Consider the following 27,747-nt stretch of genomic DNA (forward strand, 5'->3'; position numbering starts at 1 on the left):
TAAAGATAAATATTAGAGGGCCCATCTCCTGGACCTATATTGTTTTCATTGCATTATGTTGGTGTCTTGATAGACTAGTATATCCATGTATGATAGAGAATGGACAATTCTCATTCAAATGTGTCATCTAAAACAAAATATGGCAGATGGAGAAATGAATGAAAAGAGTGTATAGTAGTATTTTGCTTTCTAATTATAAATTGGCTATCTGATTTCCTTGAGTCTTTTCTGATTGGCATATTTCCTTAACCAGAACATTTGACTATATAAATAAAATATATTAAATCAGTTGAAATAGAATTAAGATAATATTTTATATAAAATATACAACCACATTCTTCAATGTTACAGAGGTAGCAATCCAAAAATTCATTTGGAATAATATAAGATCCTGAGTAGTAAAAACAATCCTTAGCAGGAATAACAGCTCTGAAGGAATATCAATACCAAACTTCAAACTCTATTACAAAGGCAGTAATAAAAACTGCCTGGTGCTGGCATAAGAATAAGCCTGAGGACCAGTCAAAGAGAAGAGAAGACCAGAAATGAACCAACAGACCCATAGATACCTATTATTTGATAATGGAGCCCAAACACAGGATAGAAGAAGACAGGCTCTTCAGCAAATGATGCTGGCAGAACTGCCTATTCACATGCAGAAAACTCTAGTTAGATCCTTATATATCACTCTGCACCAGAATCAAATGTAAATGGATCAAAGAACTCAATGTAAGACCAGATATCCTGAAAATAGTACAGGAAAGGGTAGGGGAAACAGTAGGTCTCCTTGCTGTGGGTCAAAAGTTCCTAAGTAAATATCCACAAGCACAAAAATTTCAAGAACAATGGATAAAACGGAAGCGTTTCTGAAAGGTCAAAAACTTAACTAGAAAGATAAATAGAAAACACACAGAATGAGAGAAGATCTTTACTAGCTATATATCAAACAAGGGCCTCATATTTAAAATGTACTTTGATCTGAAAAAAAATAAACCTCCCTAAAAACAAATAAATCTTCAAAGAAACAATCACCCAATTAATGGGCTAAAGACTTACAGACTTTCCAGAAGAAGATGTAAGCACAGTGAATAGACACATGAAGAAATGTTCCTTATGTCTAGCCATAGAAAAAGTGCAAATCAAAGCAATACTGATATTCTACCTCACCCCAGTTATAATCACCATTATCAAGAAAACTAACAGTAAGAGATGCTGATGAGGATCTGGTTAAAAGGAAATGGTAGGCCAGGAATGTGGCCTCATTGTAGAGTGCTTGCCTAGTATGCGTGGACCCCTGGTGCTGTAGATTAAGTGATAGAATGCTAGCCTTGAGAAAGCAGGACAGTGCCAGGCCCTGAGTTCTAGCCACAGCACTGGCAAAAAAAGGGGGGTATGCTACTATACAGTGAGTGGGAATACAAACATGTTCAAACACTCTGGAAAACAGTATGGAGGTTACTCAAAAGACTAAACATAGAGCTTTCCTATGACCCAGTAATTTCATTCCTGAGCTTCTGTCCAAATGACCACAAACCAGGCTACACTAAAGCCACCAGGGCAGCCATGTTCATTGCAGTATTGTTTACCTTAGACAAATTCTGACATCAACCGAGATGCCCTTTTGTGGATGAACAGATCGAGAAAATGTGGCATGTATACACAATGGAATTCTCTGATTTCATTAGAAAGAATGGCATTGCCCCATTCATAAAGAAACTGGAAAGACTTGGAAAACTTATGGTTAGGGAACTAAGACAGATACAATGAAACATAGATTGTATGGTTTCCTTTATTGCAATAATTAGAATGTGCCTATAAATCTGCAAGTTAACTTGATGGATAGCAAAAGACAAAAAATACACTTGGAGGTGATAAACAGGATTCTGAAAATTCACGCAGTGAGAATAAAGGAGGATATTCTTAGGAGAGGATCACAAAGGTTATGTGCATATGATCATATAAAATGATGTTTCTTGAAATGAACTCAGAAATGGAAAGAAGAGATTTTCTTATTTTACTTTTTATGCATTTTTGTTTCTGTTTTTATCCTTTTTATTGGTGTTTTATTTACTTGTTTCTGTATGAAACTTATCTGATTGAGGGAAGGAAAGAAGAAGCACAAAAACAGTGGGAAAAAAGAAAACTAATTCAACTGTGAATTAAGTTGAAAATTGACACTAAGTTGAAAATTAGCTATACAACTTGTGAGGGAGGTGAATCGGGAGGAAAATACTGGTGGGAGTTCCATAACATTGTCAATGCACTGAAAAGTCCAAAATGACTAACTTCACTTTATCTAAAATTCACCTTTAATTAACAAAATACATGTTGTAGTACATTCACAAAACATGTTCTTTTAACATTGGTGTGTATTTGGGAAAATGTCTGCCTTTTCTAATCTCTTCGTGTGAATTTTTTATATTTCTTTTTTTTTTTTTTGCCAGTCCTGGGCTTGAGCTCAGAGCCTGAGCACTGTCCTTGGACTTTCTCAAGGCTAGAGCTCTACCACTTGAGCCTCAGCACCACTTCCGGCTTTTTTCTGTATATGTGGTACCAAGGAATCGAACCTGGGTCTTCGTGCATGCTAGGCAAGCACTTTAACCACTAGGCCAAACTCCCAGCCCTGTATTTCTATTAATAAATATTATTAGGCACTATCATTTTGATGCTTTGAAATTTTATTTTTAATTGTTATTTCCCAAGTGGTTATTCTTATACAGTAAACTTACATTCTGTTCATCTTGCCACTACTTATATCATGTTTTTCTTTATTTAATTTCTTTTTTTATTGTAATTAGTAAAAGGGTTACATGATATTTGCCAGATAGAAGGTGCATTAATTCACATACATTGATACCCTTTCACAAGTCTTGGTACTCATTACCCTCCCCCCACACACCCCCCCACCCGTCATGGTTTTCCCCCCTTCCCTATCAAATTTCAAATAACCAAATACAAATAAATTCAATATATCAGATAACAAAGTAAGATACTATAACAATATGAGATACCCAAGGGACAGCAAAGGAGATGAGAGACAACATAGTACATTAAGGACAACAATCACTACTTATATTATGTTTTCTTTTTTTAATTTCATTCTAGGAGTCACAGAACAGATGGTATGCATTTAAATATAAGCAGCAATAGACAAGACTTACACTCTCATATAGGAACTTGGAATAAATCCAATATAAATCAATATTTAAATGAACAAAATATATACACATACTCTGTTAAATAATATACATGTGTATACATTTTGCATATATGTATGTATGTGAGATATTATTTTTCCTCTTTTGACTTTAATTATACCTGATTCTTATGTTTACATGGAAACCATCTCTATCATCTTTTCTTTTCTTTTCTTTTTTTTTGTGGATCATGGGGCTTGAACTTGTCCTGGATGCTGTCCCTAAGCTCTTTAGCTCAAGGCTGCATCCTACTCCTGGGTCTGGGCATTGTCTCTGAGCTCTTCAGCTCAAGGCTACTGCCCTACATTTGAGCCATCCACCACTTCCTGTTTGTTTGTTTGTTTGTTTCCTGGAGTTTAATTAGAGATAAAAGTCACAGGTCCTTTTGTGCTGTGGGTGGCTTTAAACCTTGATCCTCAGATCTCAGTCTCCTGAATAGCTAGGATTACAGGCATGAGCCAATGTGCCTGGCTCTATCATCTTTTCTACCTATCAGAATCAAACAATGACAGAAAGTAAGATGAAGACCATTCTAGAAAAAACTTGACCAACAAAATCCTGTGATGGGCAAGGAATATGACTTAGTGTTAGAATGTTTGTCTAGTATGCATGAAGCCCTGGGTTCAATTCCTCAGTACCATAAAAACAGAAAAATCCAGAAGTGGTGCTGTGGCTCAGGTGGTAGAGCCTTGAGCAAAAGAGACAGCGCCCAGGCCCTGAGTTCAAGCCCCAGGACTGGCAAAAAAATAAAGAAGAAAAAGAAAATGTCATTCTTTACAGTACTGGTGTTTGAACCCTGATCCTCATACTCTAGTTCACACTCTATCCCGTGAACCAAATTTCCACTTATGATTTTTGCTGATAATTTGGAAATTCTAGTCTCTTGGATTTGTCTTTGTGCACCGGCTTTGAGGCTTGGTCTTCCATTTGTGAATATTAATTGCGGTGAATAGTTCATTCTAAACTTTGCAGTAGGTTTTACACATGCCAAACACATGTCAGTTTTGTTAATATTATTCTGTAACTGTGATTTTTAGAATAAGAGAGTGTATGTGTAATTTTCTAGTTGTGTATTTTGTATATTCTGAACCACATCTTATTTAGTTATATCATACATGTAAGAGACAGCACAAAAATGCAATAAAGAACACAGTGACACGTGTATTACAAGGCATAAGCTTCTGGTTTTTTTAAATTATTTTTTTTGTCAGGGTGATCACTATCTTATGAAGTTTTTAAAGTGTTATAAATTGTAACTGTGAAACAAATTCTCTAAATTCAGTGTCATTTTGAGTATTATGGGTGAGAATGCAACAATATTGTGAGTAAAATTGCTCTCTTTTGCAGGATAATTGTGGTATAGAGATTCATTCTACCTGAAAACTACCATGGGAAAAAGTAATTGGCTCACACTAGTGTTTAAAGTTAGAGTGAGATTCTCATGGAGAGTTATTGCCTAATCACTGTGGCTCCTGCAAGGCTTGCTCACAAGTATTACATTTCCCCATTTACCTTTCTCCACCTCCAAAGTGTTAGCAGCATTCTAAAAATGAGTAGCTCTCTCCTACTTCCCTCCCCTTGTAAATGTTCTTATGTGTTGTACAGAAAGAATATATACAATGAACATTTTTGTGGACCTCACTAGCAATATGTAAAAAACTTAATAAAATTGCCAAGTTCCCTAAATGGCTGAGACAATATACTTTCATCTTTAAGAACATTTTCCATCACCAAAGACAGAGGTTTACATGCAAATCTTTGTGATAATCCCAGTAATAGTTCTTTCAATGTGAAACCATGCTACCGTTAATGAAAACAGGGCTATGCTAATTTACCTGAAATCAGTGCATCCGACTTATAAGTGATTCTTCATTTTGCACAGAAAAGTCGAAGAATTTCCCTGGCCTGGGTTGTTCATGAAAACTTAATTTGTCTTTGCATACAAAAATTATTTTCTTCTGCATGCCAATCAGTAATTCCACAGCATATCAAATACTGTAAAATTTGGTCATTCTGTCATTGTTAGCAAGAAATCGAGGACCATACTCTTATTTTAGAAATACATCCATAGCCAGTTTCAGCATTTTCAACAATAGGATAGTTGACATTATCTGTGAGACTGCATTTAGCCTAATCTCCTCATTTATCACATAAGGAAACTAAGTGCCTGTCCCAAGGTGAATCAGCTAATCACAAGTTTGTGCTATATCATTGGAACTGTAATAAATGATCCCCATACTTTCAATCCACCAAAACTATGATACTATTCTGTTAATATTTCATTTTTAAAGATTACTGAAGGGCCATAGGTAATGGCTCAGCTCTAAGAGCCTACTTAACAGGCACAAGATTCTAAGTTTAAACCCAAGGACTGCAAAAAAACTTTTAAAAATGAATAAAAATGATAACACATGCTACAAAATGTACTGTAAACTCCCAAGGGGCACACACCTACAAAATGGAAAGACCCAATTCTTATGGCAAGGTTTATCTCAACCAGAACAGGTGATACAAACCTAACATATTGTTTTCTCTAGCTCTTGCTAGCAGCAAGAATAGAAATAAATGTCGCCATAAACACTTTACTATCCAAAGGCCTGTAAATGTGGATGAGTTTTATGTCTCTCAGTATTCTATCTCCTCTAGATTGTAGGTGCTCCCTTAGAGCTAAGTGAATAATTCCAAATTAGGAATCATCCCCCAAATAATTAGCCTTGAAGTTCATGGTTGTATATATCACTGAAAATCATTGAATGTTATTCGCTAACCAAACAGTACTGCAAATTATATATTTTGGCAGAAATGAGTAGTGCCTTGTTTTATGCATTGTCCAGTAGTTTGTTTGTTTGTTTGTTTGTATTGGTTTAAGGTCAGATAGTAAATATTTTTTCTTTTTTTATTGTAATTAGTAAAAGGGTTACATGATATTTGCCAGATAGAAGGTGCATTAATTCACATACATTGATACCCTTTCACATGTCTTGGTACCCATTACCCTCCCCTCCCAACCCCCACCCATCTTGGTTTTCCCCCCTTCCCTATCAAATTTGTACCAGTTTCTGTAAAAACTGTTTGGTTCTGCCTTTGTCAGAACAAATGACAGTCATAGAAGTAAGCTGTCATCAATGATACATAAACGAATGAGCATAGATATTCCCAATGAAACTATGTGAACCACTAACTTTTAATTTCCGCCATGATCCACATATCAATAAACACAAGTCTTCTTTAGATTTTTCACCATCAATTTAAGATACAAAAATTTGTAATTTATCACCTGTTCATTTCTTAGTTTGTAGGCAGAAAACTGTAATTCCTATAGCTTTGAAACTATCAATATTTAGAGGTTAAATTTTGAGAAGCACTGACAAGTAGTAAGAGAACTGTCAGGATGCAATAATTCCCATGAACAGAATAAACATACATAAATAAAAATGGTATGAGGGTAAAGACTGAAGAAATATGCTATTTATGACTCCCCCTCAAAAAGTATGATCCTTGTATAGAAAAGAGAAAAGGCACCTGAATGTGGAACAGTGATGCAGCATTGAGTAATGTTGGTGTTTCTGAAAGGGAGAGACATGAGCAGTACTTCAGTGTTGGGAAGAAGTCAGGCAAAAAGCAAATTAAAGTCTATAGGATTAGTGAGGAGTTCCTTGGTCTATGATGGACCCATAGTCATTAAATAGAACCAACACAATGAACAATTATCTATACAACATTTTAAATGCTTGGTAGTGAAAAAGGAACTAAGAAATAAAGCAGTAATGAAATGTGTATCACTGGGAAGGACTTTCTGATAGTTTTTTTTATGGATTCACTTAGATGTATTTAAATAACTGTCCCATGTGGAGAAGTTTAGCATAGTGGTTACCAGAGCTGTTGAGAAGGAATGGAAACTGGTGAAGAGACATTTATTTATAGTTTGATAGGAGAAAGAAGTCCTGGCATTCAATTTCAAAGTAAGCTGTCTATAGTATTTTATAGTATTTTAAAGGGTTTTGCCACAAGGAAATGATAAATGTTGAATGAGACAGATACATTTAATCTAAGTTTGAACATTCTGTGTACATGTGGATCAAAACATCACATGGGACTGAGACAAATATGAATATTTATGGCATAAAAGATTAAAGTATAATGAAAACATAAAGGCCCAATTATGGGAAACAAAAGAGGGAAGACTGAAAAAAATGAGAGAGAGGTTGGACATCAATTCCTTCCTCTGGTTCTGCATTTTATATAAGTTTGAGGTTGGATAATCATACAGATGACTATTGGTATCAGAAATAAAAAAAAGATTGATTAATAATTTTAAGTTCAGTACATATTTAAACTACAAAACCAAAATCCCCAGGGGAACCTCAAAGTTTGGAGGGGTGGGGATCAGCTTGATTTTACCTTCTACTGACATGGCAGCTCCTTGGTTCTCAGCTTTTCCATCCATCTCCAACCTATTCCCACTCTTACCTCATATGTCTCTGAACATGGCTCTAAAACTGTCCTTCAATGTGTCACAGACATCTGGTATTGAATTTACTACCTGTACTACATTGCTCACTAATATATGAACATGAGCAAAAGAGAACACCAACAAAATCGAAAAGCAAATGCAAAACCAAAGTCGTCTTCAGGTTTTTTTTTGCTGTATTATTTTCCTGTATATTTTTATCACATAATCTATTTCCCCAGTCAATGAAAACATTAAATTCTCAAGACCATGAAGACAGAAGCCTTATTCTCCAGATCCTAATTGCAACCTAAATGACAGATAAGACCTCAAGTCTTCCCCTGATTTGCTAATATATAAATCCAAAACCTCCCAAAGACTCAGTGTCATTGATAAGGTCAACCATTCGTAGCAGGCATAATTTTTTTAAAGCCAGTAACTCAATAGAACATGGCTCCTTGGAGGCAAGGATGTTGTGTAATTTATCTTCAGCTCCAGTGCACCTTAGCATAGTACAGAATAGAAAAGACACTGAGGAAATGTTCATTGAAGAAGCGGTGAATGATGTTTGCTCTATCAGCACAGACTTGCACTTTGCAGGAGATATATTCTCCCCATAAAACTTTGACAACATCATGAGGCTGAAACAACCCTCAATGTCATCTCTCAAAGCCACCATCAGTACATGACATGGTCTATTTTTTCAAAGGTCTCAGATGTAAAAACACCAAAGTTTTCAAACTAATGTATGTTTTATTTCCAGGAAGCAGTTATTTCCATTTCTAGCATGTTGACCTGTTAGTGTCTGTCAGTTCTTTTTAAGTGGTATGCTATTTTGACCCTGGGAGAGATGGACTTCTTCTCCTGGAATTTACATTCAGAGTGAGACAATCAAAGCTCCTCTACTTTGCTTCCTGGTACTCATAGCATCTACTGCAAAAAATCAAGCGTCCCTAAAACCACAGGCAAACCATGGCCAGCAGAAGACAACATCATTCTAAGAAAAGAGTAACAGAAATTAAGCTCAAAGAATATGCATTAGCTCAGTTGTATTGTTCAGAGCTGGCATAGTAATAGGGAAGATAACAAGTCAAAATTAATTAATATAAATGAATGAAATAATAAAGTATTATTCTTGTGTTGCAGAAAGAACACTGAGATTTGTTAGATCAGCTATATCAACAATAAAGGTAAATGTTCTGAATAATATATTACTTTTTCTGAGAATGAATTTTCAGCAATGTACAGTAATAAATGATTATACAGTCCAGTTTAAGAGAGGAAGTACAGTGTGAGATACCATGGAAAGGATATTCTCTCTTTCTCTCTCTCTTTTTCTCTCTCTCTCTACCTTTCTCTCTCTTTCTCCCTCTCTCTCTCCCTTTCTCTTTCTCTCTTTCCTTCTCCCCACCCCACACACATACATATAAATATAAATACACAGAATACATTGAGAACAATAATGCATGTACTATGTGCAGTTATTTCTTTTCTTTTTCCATCCTTATTGCTAATCTCATGTGGTTACTGTATCTGACTTTGTTACCTGGTGTATTTTATATTTGTTTATTTGAAATAGGGAAGGTAAGGGGGTAAGGCAAGATGATTGGCAAGGAGTGGCAGGAGGGAAAGGGGGCTAAAAACATAGAAAGTCATATCAAGGTTAGAGAACTAATATGCACACTACCTGATGAATGTAACTGTAACCCCTCTGTATATTATCCCATCAATAAAAATAAATATATAAAAATACACACATAGATAAACTCTCTCTAACCATACCTTTTATTAGTTGGATAGAAAATTTGGGAGAAATTAAGACAAAAACCGGGATATTGACTGTTTTTACTTCATGATTGTGGCAAGACATTATATTTGTGTCTAAAGGACTCATCTGAGCAAATTGTAGAACAAGTAAAGTGAGAGACAATGGCTGTGATGTCATCTGCTTGACTGAGCAAAGCAAGAAGGGCTTAAAGTAGGGAGCTTCAAATAACTTGTGCATAAAAGTCAATCATTCCATTATGTTAGCAAAGGGTGGCACTTTATTTACAAACCCAGGCGTGACTAAGTGCATTTGTGAGAAGTCGTCTTTTGCCTCTTAGCCATGGTTACTCCTACTGGAAAATATAAAGAAGAGCAAAATAGAAAGAAATGGACACGAAGACAAAGTTCACTTATAAGAATAGTCTATTCATTCATTTTCAAAAAGTTACAATTAGAAATACTGGTTTTCTTTTAAAAAGTCTTTATATGAATTTGGTAAATATTTTTTTTGATTTTTTATTGTAATTAGTAAACGGGTTACATGATATTTGCCAGATAGAAGGTGCATTAATTCACATACATTTCACATGTCTTGGTACCCATTTCCCTCCCCCTCCTACACCCCCCACCCATCTTGGTTTTCCCCCCTTCCCTATCAAATTTCAAAGAATTTACTTCCTAAGCGACATTGTATCTTATTGTAGTATACCAATAGTCGGGATTTGAAGAGATTTCATTTGACAGGTATAACATGTTTTATAAATGATTTCTCAGTCTTTGAAAGACAGCATCTTTGAACAATTGTCTAAATGCCAAAGAATCATTTGTTTAAGAATTTGTCCAGCCTGCTTCTACCAATCCATGTAGTAGTTCCTTTGAAACCATTTTACTAACTCTGATATGGAAGATCATCTTACAGAAAAGCCCAAAATTAAATCTTTTGAGGGTTGGGGATAAAAAAGATACAATGTTTAATGAATAACCAAAGAGGTCATTATGTTGTTATTGTTGTTGTGGTGGTCATCATAACCCAAAGAATAGAAAAATAAAACTTTGCATGCACATCAATTTCTCAATTCAAGAAAGATTGTGTAGTCAGATAGGAATTAGGAATGAGGCAGAGAGGTATAGTAATAAAGGGAAAGGATATCCATTCTTTCCCTGGGAGTAGACAGAGGTCTTCAGGGAACTTAGATGACACCTCTTTTGACTCCTTTCTTTTTTTGTGTGTTCTTGGTCATCCCAACTGGTAGATGTCTTTACCCTTATAAAGAGAGAGGGAGAAATGGCTAGTCAGGCTCAAGCTACTTCAGTATTGTATTTCTAAATACAGCATTTCTTAAATTATCCACACACATTATGCTGAGTAGAAGATGATACACAGCTTAAGGAATCGAAGGGGATACCATTGGTATCTTGTATTCTATCCCAGTTACCCATTGGACATTTGTTTGCCTGGGGAGGAGCCCCAATGGTTTCAACAAATCAGCCTTCATCTTTCTGAAAAGTAACCCAAGGAACCGTTATGACGCACAAAGCCAACGTGTTACTTACTAGAAAATTAGTGAGAAACTAATAATGTGTTTCTCAACTGTGTGACCTCCAAAATTAATGACTTTTAAGACAATTAAGATCTAGAGAAGCTAGAGGGTTTATTTCAGCTTTCCCTCCATCAGAGTGTTTGAAGTCTTGTAAAATACCTCACAGTAAGACATAAGATATTTACTTGGATTTTATTAAAATGAAGCTAACAAAAAGCTGCACAGTAATGGCAGTAAAACACATGGCTTGCAAAAAAAGGTGACTCATTTTTAATTATCTTAGCAATGACCTATGTAAAAGAACGGTATATGAAGTGTTACAGGTTCTGGAAAATCGTTTATAGCACTCAATAATGTGTTAGCTTGCTAAGCTGCTAAAGCAAAATATTTTCAAGTGGCTTAAATGACAGAGCATAGTGTTCCTCATAAGTATGGAGGCTAGAAGTGCAGGATCAGGGTCCCAGTTGAGCTGATTTCCTTCAAGGGACCTAAAGAAAGGATCTATTTCAGTACCCTCTCTTTACTTATGGATACTGTTCCTCAGGGTCTTTTTCCTCTCACCTTCCCTCTAGGACCCTATATGTCAACTGTATACCTAACTTTCCTCTTGTCTTTCTCACACCAGTGAGACTGGAATGGTACTTGTAATGGCCTGCTTTTAACTTGATTTCCTTTCGAACATACTTATATCATGAGGTATTTGGGCTAGAACTGAAAACGCAATTTATCAGATAGCAAGTATTTTAAATCTACGTGATCCAATATCCTGCTTTTATTTTGCCTCTGTGGAAGCCAGAAAAAAAAATGGATTTCAGAAATTGGTATGGTTGAGTTGCTATCACTGTTCCTTGCTACTGTTAGTGCTGGGAATAGAAATTTTTTGTTGCCACCAGATGCAGTGGCTCACATCTGTAATCCTAGCTACTCAGAAGGCTGAAATCCAAAGCCAGCATGGGAATTAATGGCTGTGAAGTTCTTATCTCCAATTAACCACCAGAAAACTAGAAATGGTGCTGTGGCTCAAGGGGCAAGGTGCTAGTCTTGAGTTGAAGAGCTCAGGAATGAGCCCAGGCCCAGAGTTTAAGCCCTATGACTGACAACAAAAATATTATTTTAAAATTGTTTGTTGCCAGTAACTTGTGCTTGCTTTACAAAACGTTTGGGAGCATTCCTAAATTCCATTCACAAGAAGCAGTAGCAACCACATGCCCACAATTATGGCAAATTAAGACATCTTCAGGGACTGCCAAATGTCCTATTGTGTACAGATCTCTTGCAGTTGAGACACACTTTACTGAATAAAAGGGATTAATGAAATAAATGAAAATCTGCCAACAGCAAACAAACAAAATATTCCCTAAACCAAAAGTAACGTTAATGTAAGTCTCAAGAAGATATCCTAGTACTACTTTTCTTTTGATGTATAGGAGTTAGTGCTAACTCTACAGTGCCTAGAAATTGCATTCTGTCTCAGAGTCTGAATAGTTATATGAATTTAAGCAACTACTGTCATCTTTCTTTTCTTTTTTTTTTGTGGCTTGCTGAGTTGTTTGTTGGTATCTTTGTAGTCCCCTCTCAAGATTTCCAGTTCTTCGGGTATTTATTCATTTATTTATTATTTATTTGTTTTGGCAATCCTGGGCTTGAACTCAGAGCTTGAGCACTGTCCTTGGGCTTTTCTAAAGGCTAGTGCTCTACTACTTGAGCCACAGCACCACTTCCCTCTTTTTCTATGTATGTGGTACCAAGGAATCAAATCCAGGTCTTCATGCATGCTAGACAAGCACTCTACCACTAGGTCAACCTCCCAGCCCCCTTCAGGTATTTCTAGAGCTTCTTTCTATCTTCTGTGCATATTGTTGTTAAAACATGTAAATATGCTGTTTTCTTATGTGTTGTTTCAAATATGATTAAAGTTCATAATCTTGAGATGGGAAGATGATTCTGAATTATCAAGGTGGAGACAGTATTATGGGATGAGTCCTTAAAGCTGAAAAAGAAAACTGATGGCTAGAAATTAAAAATAGAACTCAGATTTGAAGCACAAGCGTCATTTAAATGCGAGGCTTTCATGCTGTTTTATTTTTCTGCTGTGTGTGTGTGTGTGTGTGTGTGTGTGTGTGTGTGTTTAAGCCCAGTCCTAGAACTTGAACTTAGAACCTATTCACCGTTCTCAAGCTTATTTTGCTCAAGGCTAGCACTCTACCACTTGACACATGGATCTATTTCTGGTTCTTTGGGTTATGATCCTCCATGACTTTCTTGTCTGGGCTGGCTTCAAATTGTGATCTTCAGCTCTCAGCCTCCTAGGTAGGTAGGCAGGTTAAAGTTATTATTATTATTTCTTTCTTTTTTTTGTCAGTTTTGGGGCTTGAACTCAGGACCTGAGCACTGTCCTTGGACTTTTCTCCAGGCTGTTGCTGTACCACTTGAGTCACAGCACTATTTCCAGCTTTTTTTGTGTGTATGTGGTACCAAGGAATTAAACTCAGGTCTTCATGGATGCTAGGCAAGCACTCTACCACTAGGCCAAAATCCTGGCCCTGGAAGGATTAAAGTTATGAGCCACAAATACAATCCTAGTTTGTTGTGAGTTAGTTTTAATAGCAGCAAATGGTATGAGTAATGCCTAAAAGTTATCTAGATAAAAATTAAGTACAGTGTTTATAACATCATATATATTGTGAAAATAATGGTAATGGTGTACTGGTAATACATGAAAAATAGTAGAATACTAAAACCATTAATGAAATGTCTCTAATTCTAACAGATCTTGATTGAAGGCTGAGTTGAAAAAGTCAACAGGTAAATGATAGTTTCTGATTATAATGCGTTTTCTTTTTTCTTTCTTTAAGTAATATGGTTAGAATACAGGATCTACTGATTATGTGACAAGAACACTTGAACCATACTCTGAGCCCTCTACTGTCTTAGTATTTATCAGTAATGATCTCATATTCTTTTTTTATGTGGGGCTGACTTCAAATTGTAATTTTTTTACCTTCATTTACAAGCGTGTGATTCATCATTCCCAGAGGTTAACACAGAGCTTCTTAATTAAAGATTAATGAATGAATGCCAGGGTGACAAATAGGTTCCCTAAAATCCATGTGCAACTTTGTGAGCACGTATAGCATATGCAAAGAACTATAGTTTTTAATCACATCCACCTAGGGGGCCATAATCCTCAAAAATAAAAGAGGGTGCTGCTTCACAAATACTAATAAATAAAGGAACATCTGAATATAAAATTCAAAAGTTGCTCTTTAGAGAAAAATGTGAATTTGATAAATGGTTAACCAACTTAGCCATATAAAAATGCACTGACATACAAAATACACAAAATAAACAAAAGAGGAAAATGAACACAGAAATAGAAGAAATTAAAAATAACTGCCAAGAGGCTGCTCTCGTAACATTTATGCTAATCAATAGTTATTTTAGATTGATAAAAAGTCTTGGTAGTCACAGACTGAATAATACTTAAACTTTAGTCCTTTACTTTCTTGGTTCATAACTCAAAGGGTATAGTCATTTGAAAAACCAGATGACCTTCTATCCTGGAACTGCCACATAGACTTCCTCAGTCACTGGACAGATCAGCCTTAATGCTAAGGGATTTCTCAAGTATCACATAAACGCTCAAATACTCTGTCAGTCATTTCTTGAGAGCAACTAATAATCCAGCCTGCAGTTTTTCAGTAGTTAGTGATGTAAACCATCAAACTGTCTGTCCTCTATGAATTAGATTATTCTTTTATCTTCTTGAGAGGAAGCAATTTGTATGTCCCTTCTTAAGCAGAACTGTATGCCAGTTAAGGAAAATATTGCAGCTGGTAGCTGCAATGGTAGCACTCATGCTAAAGTATCAGAATCAGTATAAAGTCTGACTTTCAAGGATATATCCTTTGTCAACTAAGGGACCAAACATATCTGACACACTTTGGAATACTGTCCAATGAAATGTGAGGACAATAATTTATGAAAACTGGAACAAAAAAACATAAAATAAATATTTTTCTCATTAGAAGTACAAGTAGAAGCCTCAAGAAAATGATCTAAAATACTTTTAAGTAATTTTATTTAAAGTGAATGTATTACTATATACATGTTACATATGCATATATAATATGTGTATATATGAAAAAACAGTAAGAAAAAATATACAAAATAACTAGTAAGCAAGATGTGATGGTGTGGTGGTATACATTTGTAATCCCATCACTCAGGTGTTTTAGGTAGGAGAAACAGGAGTTCAAAGTCAGCCTTGGATATGTAGTGAACTCAAGAACAACACAGATTGCATAATGACATGCTGACTTTAAAAATGTATTCTATGTTGCTGTCAGAAAGAACGACATCTCCCCATTTGTTAGGAAATGGGAAGACAGAAAAATCATATTAAGTGAAGTAAGCCAGACTCAAAGGAACATAGGCTCAATGGTTTCCCTCATTTGCCAGAGATTTGCAATAGAGCAAAACCTAAATACATAAGGCCACATAGTATGAGGCTAAATGAAAGGACCTCTAGGATATAGAAACAAAAGCCATATAATGAGTGATTATTGTCCTTAATGTACTATGTTATCTCTCATCTCTTTTGTTGTCCCTTGGTTATCTCATATTGTTACAATATTTCACTTTGTTATCTGATATATTGGATATATGCGTATTTGGTTATTTGAAATTGGATAGGAAATGGGGGAAAACAAGTTGAGGGGGGGAGGGAAATGGGGACCAAGACGTGAGAAAGGGTATCAATGTATGTGAAGTAATGCACCTTCCATCTGGCGAATGTAATGTAACCCTTCTATTAATTACAATAAAAATTATATGAAAAAAATGTACCCTGCAAGCTGGTCCTAGGTGGCTCATGTCTATATTCATTGCTGGGAGTTCTGAGGTGTAAAGTTCAAAACCAGCCTGGACAAAAAAGTCCAGATAAGACTCTTAACTCCAAATAATCACCCCAAAAAGCTGAACATGGAGGTATATGTGGCTCAAATGGTAGCGCCCCTACTCAGGCAAAAAAACTCCAAGAGACAGCACCCCAGATGGGTCAGGAGCTATAGACCACAGTACATACACACATACACACAGACACACAGACACACACACACACCCACACACACACACACAACATCCAAAAAAACATGCTATCAGGAATATGTAGAAATATCATTACATAATTTTTCTAGAAATTTTAGCTTAAAAATGAATATAAACAGCATGTTTCAGGCATTATATTGGAAATTCTTCAATCAATACCACTCTTACAGTTTGTGATTTATACCACGTGAATGCACTCCTTTTTAGGGTACCAAAGTAAGTTTCTATTTTATTGTAATCATGTTTAATTATATCTTGAATTGAAATTTCTAGAAATAATTAGTTCAACTGACAATAATTCGATCAACACAATGGAATAAAAACCAGATTCAATTTAAATTGGGTAAATGTAAAAAATATATAATAAACTAATGTCATGTTTTAATGTAAATATGTCATTGTAGTAATGAATTATGCAAAACTCTTTGCAAAATGTATTCTAAATATGTTTTTCCCATATATCTTTATTGTAATTAATAGAAGGGTTACATTATATTTGCCAGATAGAAGGTGCAATACTTCACATACTCTAAATGTGTTTTTAAACTGAATCTCTCCCTCTAACAGGTCATACTATCATGTATTATATGTTCCACTTGAGCATTATTTTGTATTATCTCTGCCTTTATGGAAATCACAGAATTTATTTTACCATGTTTTAAGCAACCTTGATATCTTTAATGGTTTCCTTTAAGTCCTTTCTTTGAAAGTTATTCAGAGTCTTAGTTAATTTTTTGTTCCTTAACAAAACACACATGCTCAGTTGATTGACAATAACCAGAAGTTATTTATTTCATTGTTCTGGTTAATTTTTTGTTCCTTAACAAAACACACATGCTCAGTTGATTGACAATAACCAGAAGTTATTTATTTCATTGTTCTGATGGATAAGAAGTTCAAGATCATTGTGCTGGCATCTGTCATGGGCCTTTTTGTCATGTGGTTGTAAAACATGGGAGGGTAAATTTGCTCTCTCAAGCCTTTAACATTGCACTTCACATACAAGGACTGATTCTTTCCATTTAACATCTTCTCATATTATGTCACAGATTCTGGTATAAAATATGACTGAAGTAAGAGCCAGAGAAACTTTGGACAGAAGAGTTTGCCTTAACTGCTTAAGAAAGCAAGACTTAATTAGAATGTAATGAATTTGAATCAGCAGAAGAAAATAATTTAAAACACCCTATCTGCTATGTTTTAAGTCCTTCAAGACTTGGAAAGAGCTAATCTCATTCACTGATGCAAAAGTCTGAATTTACTAGATGCTATCTATTTAAAAGTAGTACCAATGATGCCTTATAGATAACTGAAAACCAGTTGGTTCAGAATGAATTTTGATGTGATTTAAAAGGTAAACAGTTATATTATCATGGAAATAAGATATTGGCTAGTCTGAGTTTTGACTTGCTGCTTATCCATCGTTCTGAAGTAATAATAACTTTATAATGACTTCATTTTTTTTTGGCTTTTCTAAAATGTATTGACAAGAATAGAAAGTGGTGATTCTCACTAGCAGTGGCAGGAGGCATGGAGTCCTACAGCGTAAACATCCCATATTTCCAGATGATATTCTGTCTTTATTCTGTTTGAAATTCTCACTTTGTCTGTCATAAAAAACTACCAGGATAAAAATTTGTAATGAATGGAAATTGTTTTAATAAATTCCTGATTTGGGAACCAAGGATATCCTTTGGCTTTAAGAGGATGACACAAGATATTTCTATGCTGTGATTAGATTTTTTAAATTCATTATTTGATTATCAAGATTTGAATTTTTTGATGTTCTTATACCTTAAAATATCTCCTTGGTGCGTATTATAATATGTTGATAAAGTTTAGAATGCTTGGGTCAAATAGAGAGTCATGGGTTCATGAGTAGTCTTAAAGGAGTGTGGCTGCTGATTTTTTATAAACAGAAAAACTCCTCACCCACCCTAAATGGACTATGTAGAAACAACACCAAAATATGGGACTTGCATCCAGGTGAAATTTCTGATAAGGTCTTACATTGCAATGGAGCTGAGCCATGTAATATTCCACTATTCTTACATTTACTGAATTTTTTCAAAGGCAACAGTGTAGAATCCAGAAGGCCTCACAAGTTGTGATGTGTTAAAGACTTAAGTGGAGGGAGAAGGTGGTGGGTGTGCACATATGCTCCCTGTCTCTTTATTCAAGTATGGGAAAATGATTGAAGACAATGTTTTGATACATAACTACACTGCACCTAAATATATTAATACATAATCTTGACTCCTTTCCTGTCTTCTAATTCTTAGGATAAAAATACCCTATGTGTGGTGTGTGTGTGTGTGTGTGTGTGTGTGTGTGTGTGTGTGTGTGTGTGTATGTGTGTATTAGAGAGAGAGAGAGAGAGAGAGAGAGAGAGAGAAATCAGATTTTATGAACTACTTACATGCACTAGGTTCTTACTTTATTTTGTCAGCCAAAAAGGTCAACAGCAAAGTCCATTTAAATTCAGCTCACATCAACTTAGAATATATCTGGTGTGCATAGTTTATATATATATATATATAATATAGGTACACTCAGTGTATTACCCTATACCTTACATAGGTACAAATATTGTATGTATATTACTACTTCTATAGACATCAACACTTAGTTTTGGGTTAAAAACTGGAATATAGCCAGGTGATGGTGGCTCATGCTTATAATTCTAGCACTCAGGAGGCTGAAATATGAGGATCTAGGTTCAAAACCAGCCCTGGCATAAAAATCTTACCAAAAGATTATAAGTGGCTTGGTAGTTCAAGTGGCAGAGTGCCAACCTTGAGCACCCATGCCCAAAGTTCAAGCCCTATGACTGACCCAAAAAAAACCTGGCATATAAAATATATGACAAGATAATAAACACATTTGTACAGTCAGTAAACCTTTGACAAAGGATCCAGAAGGAATTTGTCTACCATAAATGTTATTGGAAAAACTTGATATTCATAGAAAACTAAGAAAACTAGACAAATGTGTTTTAGTCAATGAAAAAAAAAAAAACCTCAGCCGGTTCACTCCAAAGAAAACTGTTAATAAAATAAAAAAGATAGCCTGTTGAGTAAGAGAAAAATCTTTGCCCATAATATAGTAGGTAAATGGATATTACTTTAAACACTTAAGAAACACAAATAACTCAGTAATCAGAATAAAATTTCAAAAATAGGTAAAGGGTGCTGAAAGACATTTCTCAAAAGAAGGCATACAAACTTCATACCCGTAACCCTAGCTACTCAGAAGCTAAGATCTGAGGATCACAATGTGAAACCAGTCAGGCAGAAAAGTTCCCTTGAGACTCTCATCTCTAACCACTCAACAAATAGAAATGGAACTGTGGCTCAAAGTTGTAGAGCACTAGCCTTGAACAAAAGAGATCAGGAAAAGAGCCTAAGCCCTAAATACAAGCCCCACTGTTGACCCCCTCCCCACAAAACAAAAAATAATAGCATAAAATAGACAGTAGATATAAGAAAAAGCATTCAACATCACTAATCATCAGGAAAATACAAATGAATGCCATATGCCAGTATCACCTTACACTTAGTAGAATGGCTGTTGTCAATAAGACAAAAGTGAAGTATTACAAGGGATGTGGAGAAGAGCTCTAGTGAGGTGTTCTTAGGCATGTAAATCCCCTTGCAGGAAACTATATGGTGGATGATCAAAGAATTAAACACAAGATGGATTTGGTTTTGTCATCTTTCTTACTGTTCATTTTCAAAGAAATAAAACTAATACGATGAAGGAATATGTGGAGCATTATTCACAATAACCAAAGTATGGCATGAACCCAGCTATCCATAAATGAGCAATTGGCAATATCCTGTTTGTCTTTCTGTCTGTCTACCTAATTTTTTTTATTTGTTTGTTTGTTTTGATATTTTTGGTGCCTATGCTGGAGCTTCAATTCAAGGTCTGCGCAATGTCCTTGAGCTTCTTTGGCTCAAAGTAAGGGCTCTTCCTCTTGAGCCACAGTGCCACTCCTGGCCTTTTCCGAATAGTTTATTGGAGATAAAGTCTCACATATTTTCCTGTTAAGGCTGGCTTCAAACTGTGATCCTCAAATCTCACCATCCTAAGTAGCTAGGATTACGGGCATGACAGCCACCAGTTTGGCTCTATGTATGTATGTATGCATGCATGTATGTATGTATGTATGTATGTATGTATGTATGTATGTATGTATGTATATGTCTATCTATGTATCTATCTGGCTGTCTTCCATTATCTACCATCTATTCTCTGTGAACCATCCATTAGTTGATTAGAATAGAAGAGAATAGTATAAAATTTAACTTTGTCTTTTGTAAAATATGGTTAAATTTGAAATTATATAAATATATAGCTAGATAGATGGATAGATAGACAATCTAATAAAATCAGACTTAAATTGCACAGAGGAGAAAGGTGATTGAATTGCTATGGCTGAGGGAAATGAATGAATGATTATAAAAGGTTCAGAGAATAAACCACACAAAATGGGTAAGTTCTAAATATTTTATGTGTGATATATCCATTGCTGTTAAGTACTGAATTTGTATTTAATATTTGTTAAGAAAGTATGTCTTAAATATTCTTCACACACACAGAGAATGGTAGCTATGTGAGATGACAGATGTGTTAATTAGTGTGATTGTGGTGATCATTTCTCAATGTATACATATATCAAAACATCACATTATGTACTTAAATAGCTACAATTTTAATTCACAATTATACTTAATTAAACCTGGGAAAGATAGATCCCTGTTTTGAGTGATAAAGTGGAATAATATTTTATTCAGTTAACAAGAATAAAGGTGGAAATTGAAATGCAGAAAAGCAAAGATTAAGAACAGAAATTGGAAAAGTTATGTCTTTATTTTAAATATCAGCTAACAGTTTTTTTAGGTTATTACCTGTAAGGATATTCTTATGCTCAAATTTAAAAGTTTTTGGGAAAGAAGACTTTTTGATTCTTCATGGTTTCCCATAGTTTGTGTCTTTAAACCATATATCGTTTGGTTCTGCTATACACACTGATTGTATTTCTTGCATAATTTTCCTTCCTCTTTTCCATCTAAGCTTTGGCTACCATATGATTTACCTCTACTTTTTTTCCCTAGCATTATCTTTGAAGGTCATCAAATTGGCTTTTAGATGTTTTGTAAATTGTAGGGGAAAATAATCTTTTTCTTTTTAGTTATGAGAATATTTTGGCTTCCTAATTATTAGTATTAGCACTGTCCTGTGATTTTCTCAGCAAAGACATGCTTAATCATATCTACCCAGTCCATTTTCCTTAGAGAATAACATGACCTGTAATCTGAGCTGGTCTGGAGGTGGAGGCAGAAGGATCGATTACAAGGATGGCCCCATGGAAGCAGTGCTAGATGAAAAATAATTAAAAGCAAATAAAAGTGGAGTGTGGCTCAATTGGTGGAGACCTAGTGATTTCAAAGGCCTGAATTCATACACTGGAACTGATGAAAAATAGAGATAGAGAGAAATGAGAGGTGGAAAGACATACAGCTAAGAGACTGAGAACTACAAATGATGGAGATAGAGAAGATAGATGACTGAGATGATAGAGACAGAGATTGAGAAAGTCAGAGACAGATGATAGAGAGAAGTTCTACTAAAGGTGGTATCATATTTAACTTATAATTCTGTTAAATTTCCTTTTAGGTTACTTTACCCAGCTCTTAATAATAAAGACTATGCCCTTTCATGCTAGGTAACTATGTGTTGTTGACGATTCTCTTGGGATTGTCTTTGATATCTTTGTTTTGGCAGCAAGCTGAAAAATATTTGGAAATATAGACTAGGAATTAGTTCAAGATCTTTTAGCATTTTTATAGTAACCTGAGAAGTAACCACTGACAAATAACCACAAATATACTTTCAGGGTTGTAAAACATTCATAGTTGAAGACTGAATTGGATTCTTCTTCAAATTTAATTATTATCCTGTATTTTTTAAATTTTTTTATTGTAATTAGTAAAAGGGTTACATGATATTTGCCAGATAGAAGGTGCATTAATTCACATACATTGATACCCTTTCACATGTCTTGGTACCCATTTCCCTCCCCCCCACCCCCCACCCGTCTTGGTTTTCCCCCCTTCCCTATCAAATTTCAAATATCCAAATACAAATAAATTCAATATATCAGATGACAAAGTGAGATACTATACCAATATTTTACAGAGCATCACATTTCAGGGCATGTTATCTAATTCACTAATAAGGTATCTTCTTCTGACAAAGGATTGTTTTCCTATAATTGCAATATGTCAGCTGCCAGTTGAAAGCCAGAATTGCATTTCCAGTAATATTTCAGAAATATCATGTCACAGAAACACTCGGGCGACTTCTTCCTAGAGGAAGTGACAGTGTTACTCATTCCCTAGGCAACAATACTTTAAAACTACCTGTGCTGACTTACGTTTCTCAGAACTTAAGGGTTCCTAAAGTTACTCAAACAAAGCATCTAAGCCAAGTAAGCTATGAAGAGAAAAGAATACTTTGGCTCATAAATATGGGTGATCTGATCTCTGATCAATTAGGCCTAGTACCTTAAGGACTATAAAGAGGCAAGTAGATATTAATGTCAGGAAGTGCATATCATAGAATAGGGCTTGCTTCTTGGCCAGGAAGTGAAAGAGTAAAAGATAGAAACCAAGGTCCCATAATCCAATTTTGAGAGCAAGTTCTAATTAACCTAGGAAAGTTTTTCTAGGCACCTCCTCCTAAGAAGTCTATCCTCCCTGATTCATAGGAGAGGATCATAAAGGTGTAATAACCATAAGTAACTGATCATATAAAATAATATTTATCAAAATGAATTCTAGGAAATGGAAATAAGGGTTTTGTTTCCCCTTATTGCTGTGTTTTCTTTCCCTTTTGTCTTATTCGTTTGTTCATACTGTTTCTGGAAGGGTTAGGGCAGGCACAGAAATAGTGGAACAAATTCAGCAGTGATCCACACTAGCCACTATTTTGAAAAATGAACTATACAACTTGTGGTTGGGGATGGAAGGGAAAAACTGTGACAGAGCAAGAGAATGGATGACATTGTTAAAAAAATGTCCTTTTTAACAAAATGAGAGGTGGGGTGGGGGAGGGAAATGGGGACCAAGACATGAGAACGTATATCAATGTTTGTAAAGTAATGCACCTTCTATCTGGTGAATATAATGTAACCCTTCTGCCAATTACAATAAAATATATGAAAAAAAGAAATGTCCTTTTAACCTAATTACATAGCTATAACATCTCAGTATATCACCTTTACCATAATAGTAAAAATATGCTTTAAAGAAAATTATTCCATCTTCACTACAGAGTCCATGCTTCTAATACATTAGTTTTAGGAATACATTTAACATCCAAACTATATCATGATTCCAGACACCAGTATACTTTCTGATGGCGAATCATGATAAACCCTAAAAAGACAGGGTTTACCACATGCACAATGAAGTTTCCATTCATTATGTTTTAGAAGCTAGGTGTAATAATATAACTGAGGAATGAATATTTTAAGAGACTTGATCTTAACATCTCCATAGCTAAGTTCCTAAATTATCTACTTTCAAAATTTTAAGTATTGGAATAGAGGGGGGGAAATCAAGGCTGAGTATTAGAACTATGGTTCATATTTAACCAATGTAGCTTAAGAAATTCAGGTTTTATTCTCATCATCTCAAATGTGGGGTCTTATCTTTAGTCATATACTTCACAAATGCAAAGAGATAATATGGTATTCAAAAAACATTATTTATTCAGTATATTCTTTTTGCTCTGCAGAGAATGCATTCTTTTTTTTAGTAAGTCCTGGGGCTTGAACTAGACCGTGGCATTGTTCCTAAACTCTTTAGCTCTACCTCTTGAGCCACAGAGCCGCATCCAGAGAATGCATTCTTATGTGACATATATCCCATCATAAAATAAGAGGTACCCATATCTCTTCTGGACATGAACATAGGTTTGCACCTTTGTGCCATTACATTTAAGATGAACAATCTCTGGCAAGATAGTATTCTATCATAATATGTATCTTAAAAATAGGAGCTAAAGTATTTCACCCTCAGGGAATTGAGTTAAATAGGCTCAGAATACCTTCACTAAATAATTGAGAAGCAAATGTTTACAGTGTTCCATATATAATGATAAGGAATCAAGACAAAGTGGTTCCTACATTGTATAACCTCATTTGATATCAACACATTCCTGGGATTCGGATATTTCTGAAGCCCAATTTATATGTCATGTTGTGAACTTCAAGTAGATTAACTGGCTAGTATTATAAACATAAAATCACATGATGATGAAAGTGATGGTGACTGTGAAAGAGGGCAGTGATGATATTGCTGATGATGGCAGTGATAGTGTAAGATGACAGCAGAAAGATAGAGTATTATTTTTGTCACCTAGGATAACTTGTATGAATGCGTATTCTCCCACAGGTTTTAGCCTCTGCATGCAAAAGCGCAGGTCAATAATGGATAGCTGAACTTGTACTTAGTGTGGCTTAAACTTATGAGAGGCAGAGACTGCTTCAGAATAATAACACAAGAGAAGGAACCAAATAGAATACTATTCACTGAAAGAAAACCAGAGTTTAAGCCACTAGGAGATTTGGCAGGCATTTGTGTTCCAAGGGCCAATATTCACTCTGGGAGACATTCCATCCAATTATTGTAACTCCTTGCGTAAGCTACCATTTGAGATAGCTGAAAAAAGAACTCCATTTCTACCAGTAATGCAAGGGCTATACATTTCTTCTAAATGCATTTACCTAAACTGTTTTGTGTATTTGATCCTTAATAATGTTTATTCAGGATTTCACTGGAAGAATCTTGACAAATGTAACAGAAGAAGCACAATTAGCCAAATGTCTATTCCGAGGATGCATTGAAACTTCATTGTTTATATTGTTTATCAGTTTGCTTCCATAGGAAAGAGAGATTCTGAAGGTAAAAGACGGGTTGTTTGGTTTTTTGAAAAAAAAAAAACCCACTCATAAACAGTCTTCCAAACAACTAATATTTAGTATTGATTGTATTTATAAGAAGATGATTGCATTCATAAAAATAATCAAGCTTCCTTCACTCTTTCATTTATTCCCTCATTCAAAATAAGAGAGGAAGCGAAGAAAAAGGGAGATAAAGAGAAGCGGAAAATGGGATAGAGTCACATAAGAAGTGAGGGAAAAAGGAATGGAGGGAGAGAGTGATGTTATAACATGTACTAGCTGACATCAAGATATAATGACTTTAACCAAAATCTACCAAAATAATTTTAGAATAAATTAATCATGTATTTTCAAAGCTACTTTTAATTTTAAAAGTAATATATGTAACTGACTAATGACCAGGGGGAAAAAAACAAAATAAAAATATTCTCAATGGATGTTAGCAATGGTTAAGCATGTCTAGTCATAAAATTTCTGTGGGTATTAAAATACAGCTAGCAATTTCTTACCTTAACCAATGCAGAATCCCCACATGTCTGTTTCCTAGCTTCTCACATCCTTTGAGCCAGACTATTATCATGATTCCAAGCTTCCTTATGTCCTGATCTACTCCAATAGTATTAGTGAGCCAAATGACCTTCACTCATGCTGCTTGTTCTGGGCCAGTTCTGATCCTATGTGGTCCTAAGGAGGAAACAGGAAGAAAGGGATGCTTTGAGTATAAATTGACAAAGTTAAGAAATAATCTACTCCCCTTAAAAATGGCCATCTTAGACAGTTGTGTATAGTATAATAAACTGGGCAATTTATTCATTTATTTGCTCATTTATTTTTGCCAGTCCTGGGCTTGAGCTCAGGGCCTCAGCACCATCCTTGGACTTTCTCAAGACTAGAGCTCTATCACTTGAGCCACAGAACCATATCTGGCTTTTTTTTTATGTATGTGGTACTGAGGAATCGAATCCAGGTCTTTGTTCATACTAGGGAAGCACTCTAAAGCTAGGCCCAACTCCCAGCCTTCAACTGGACAACTTAAACAATAAATACTGATCTCTAAATAGCTCTAGAGGTTAAGGAGTGCCAAGGCAAGATGTTGATAGGTCCTGAATCTGATGTTTATATGATTCTTTTTGTGTTTATGTGATCGTGTGTGTGTGTGTGTGTGTGTGTGTGTGTGTGTGTGTGTGTGTGATTTGTGGACCTGTACACGTGTGCTCATCCTAGGACTAAAACTCAGGGCATCATGCTTTTACTTAGCTATGTTCCCTGATATTTAAGACACACCTCCACATCCAGTTTTTTTGCTAATTTGTTGGATATGAGAATAAGATTTGTCTGCTCAATTTGACTTTGACTTAGAATCCTCAGATCTCAGCCTTCCTATGGAATTAGAAAATATAATCCACTAAGTGCCCAGCGAGGGCATTCATTTTCTAATCTGCAGATCACCAGAATTTTCTTAGATAGATTTTGACATGAATGGCAGGAAAAGCCAACCCTTTCATGTTCCTTCTATGTAGGTCATGAGACTATTCTCTATGATCAAATTAATCCCAGCCAAAGGACTAATTTCCACATACCAACATGTTTAGAATTAGGATTTTTAACATCTGAATTTTGGAGAAACACAAACATTCACCTTATAACACTGACCAAGTAAATGAGGCTATTATACATTCTTAAAGCATACCTTGTAAGATCTCTACAGAACACAGAAACCTATGACTTTCCTGCCAACTGTACCAGAAAGACAAATATGAACACTTCTGGAGGTTGAAATCTTTCTCTTGCTATAATTAACAATCTCATCTCATTAATAGTTTCCAAGTGAAACTTCCAAGCAGCAGGAGCTGCAGATATGAATGCTTTCATTTAAACAGAAATGAATCTCCTTCCTATCACTTGAGATCTCACCCATGAAAATGTGATTATGGTCTTCTGCCCATGAATAGCGTCTATACATCATAGCATCTATCACAGAGATTTTATTTTATGAATTAAACATGAGGCTTATCTTTCATGATTGAGGGATTCTTTGGGGGAAAATGGGAACATTCTAATTCTATATTATGCTGAGATCTCTATCAACTGACACAAAATCATCATTTCCTTTGCTCTAAGTAAAGGCTCTGAGCCAATTTCAGCTACCAAGAATATGAGACTGCCTTGGTCCCTAATCTCAGAATGCCATACCTTTTATCTATTGTCTGAACTCCCTGATTTATATAATTGCTACGTTTCACTTGGCACCCCAAGGCATCTGACTCCACTGCAAACTGTCTTTCATGCCCACCTTTTCATAGACTCATTTCTCTTAAACAACTTGAAGGCAAAGATCAACTCCATTAATTTTTTAAACAATTTTTAGCACACACTAATGACTATACAATAGAAATCAGAACAGAAATGTTTTCATTTTGTTCCTTTGATCTCCTCAGTTACTTTGGCAAACCATAGAAATTCACAATCCTTTCTGATTATTTGAACTTGGTTTCCTAAGAGTGAAATAAAGGCAAGATGTCTGTGTTTGAAGAGACTAAATGGAGATTATCATTATAATACTACAACAGAATAGAGACTTAGAGCTCTGTGGTTCAGATATGTGATCTTCCATGAGATTAAGAGATAAAATAACTTGGCAACTAATGAGAGAAGCAGATGAAAAGGAACTATTAGGGATAGGGGTGCACTTGGATAGGAAGAACCATT

The 27,747-nt window shown here is 35.2% G+C and overlaps 1 long non-coding RNA gene across 3 annotated transcripts in view; it reads left to right on the forward strand.

The window, feature by feature from the left end:
• LOC150052947 (uncharacterized) overlaps positions 1 to 27,747 on the forward strand; it is a 530,194-nt gene that overhangs the window by 494,917 nt on the left and 7,530 nt on the right. For 2 of the 3 annotated variants that reach the window (XR_016538140.1, XR_016538138.1), the window contains one exon: positions 8,794 to 8,837. This is a non-coding gene — a long non-coding RNA (uncharacterized LOC150052947). Of the gene's footprint in view, positions 1 to 8,793; positions 8,838 to 13,725; positions 13,762 to 27,747 lie in introns of those variants that run through there. The other variant, XR_016538139.1, reaches the window with a different exon arrangement.

The sequence above is a fragment of the Megascapheus bottae genome, chromosome 16 (genome assembly GCF_031878675.1).
Source record: "Megascapheus bottae isolate mThoBot1 chromosome 16, mThoBot2.hap1, whole genome shotgun sequence".
Lineage (NCBI taxonomy): Eukaryota > Metazoa > Chordata > Mammalia > Rodentia > Geomyidae > Megascapheus > Megascapheus bottae.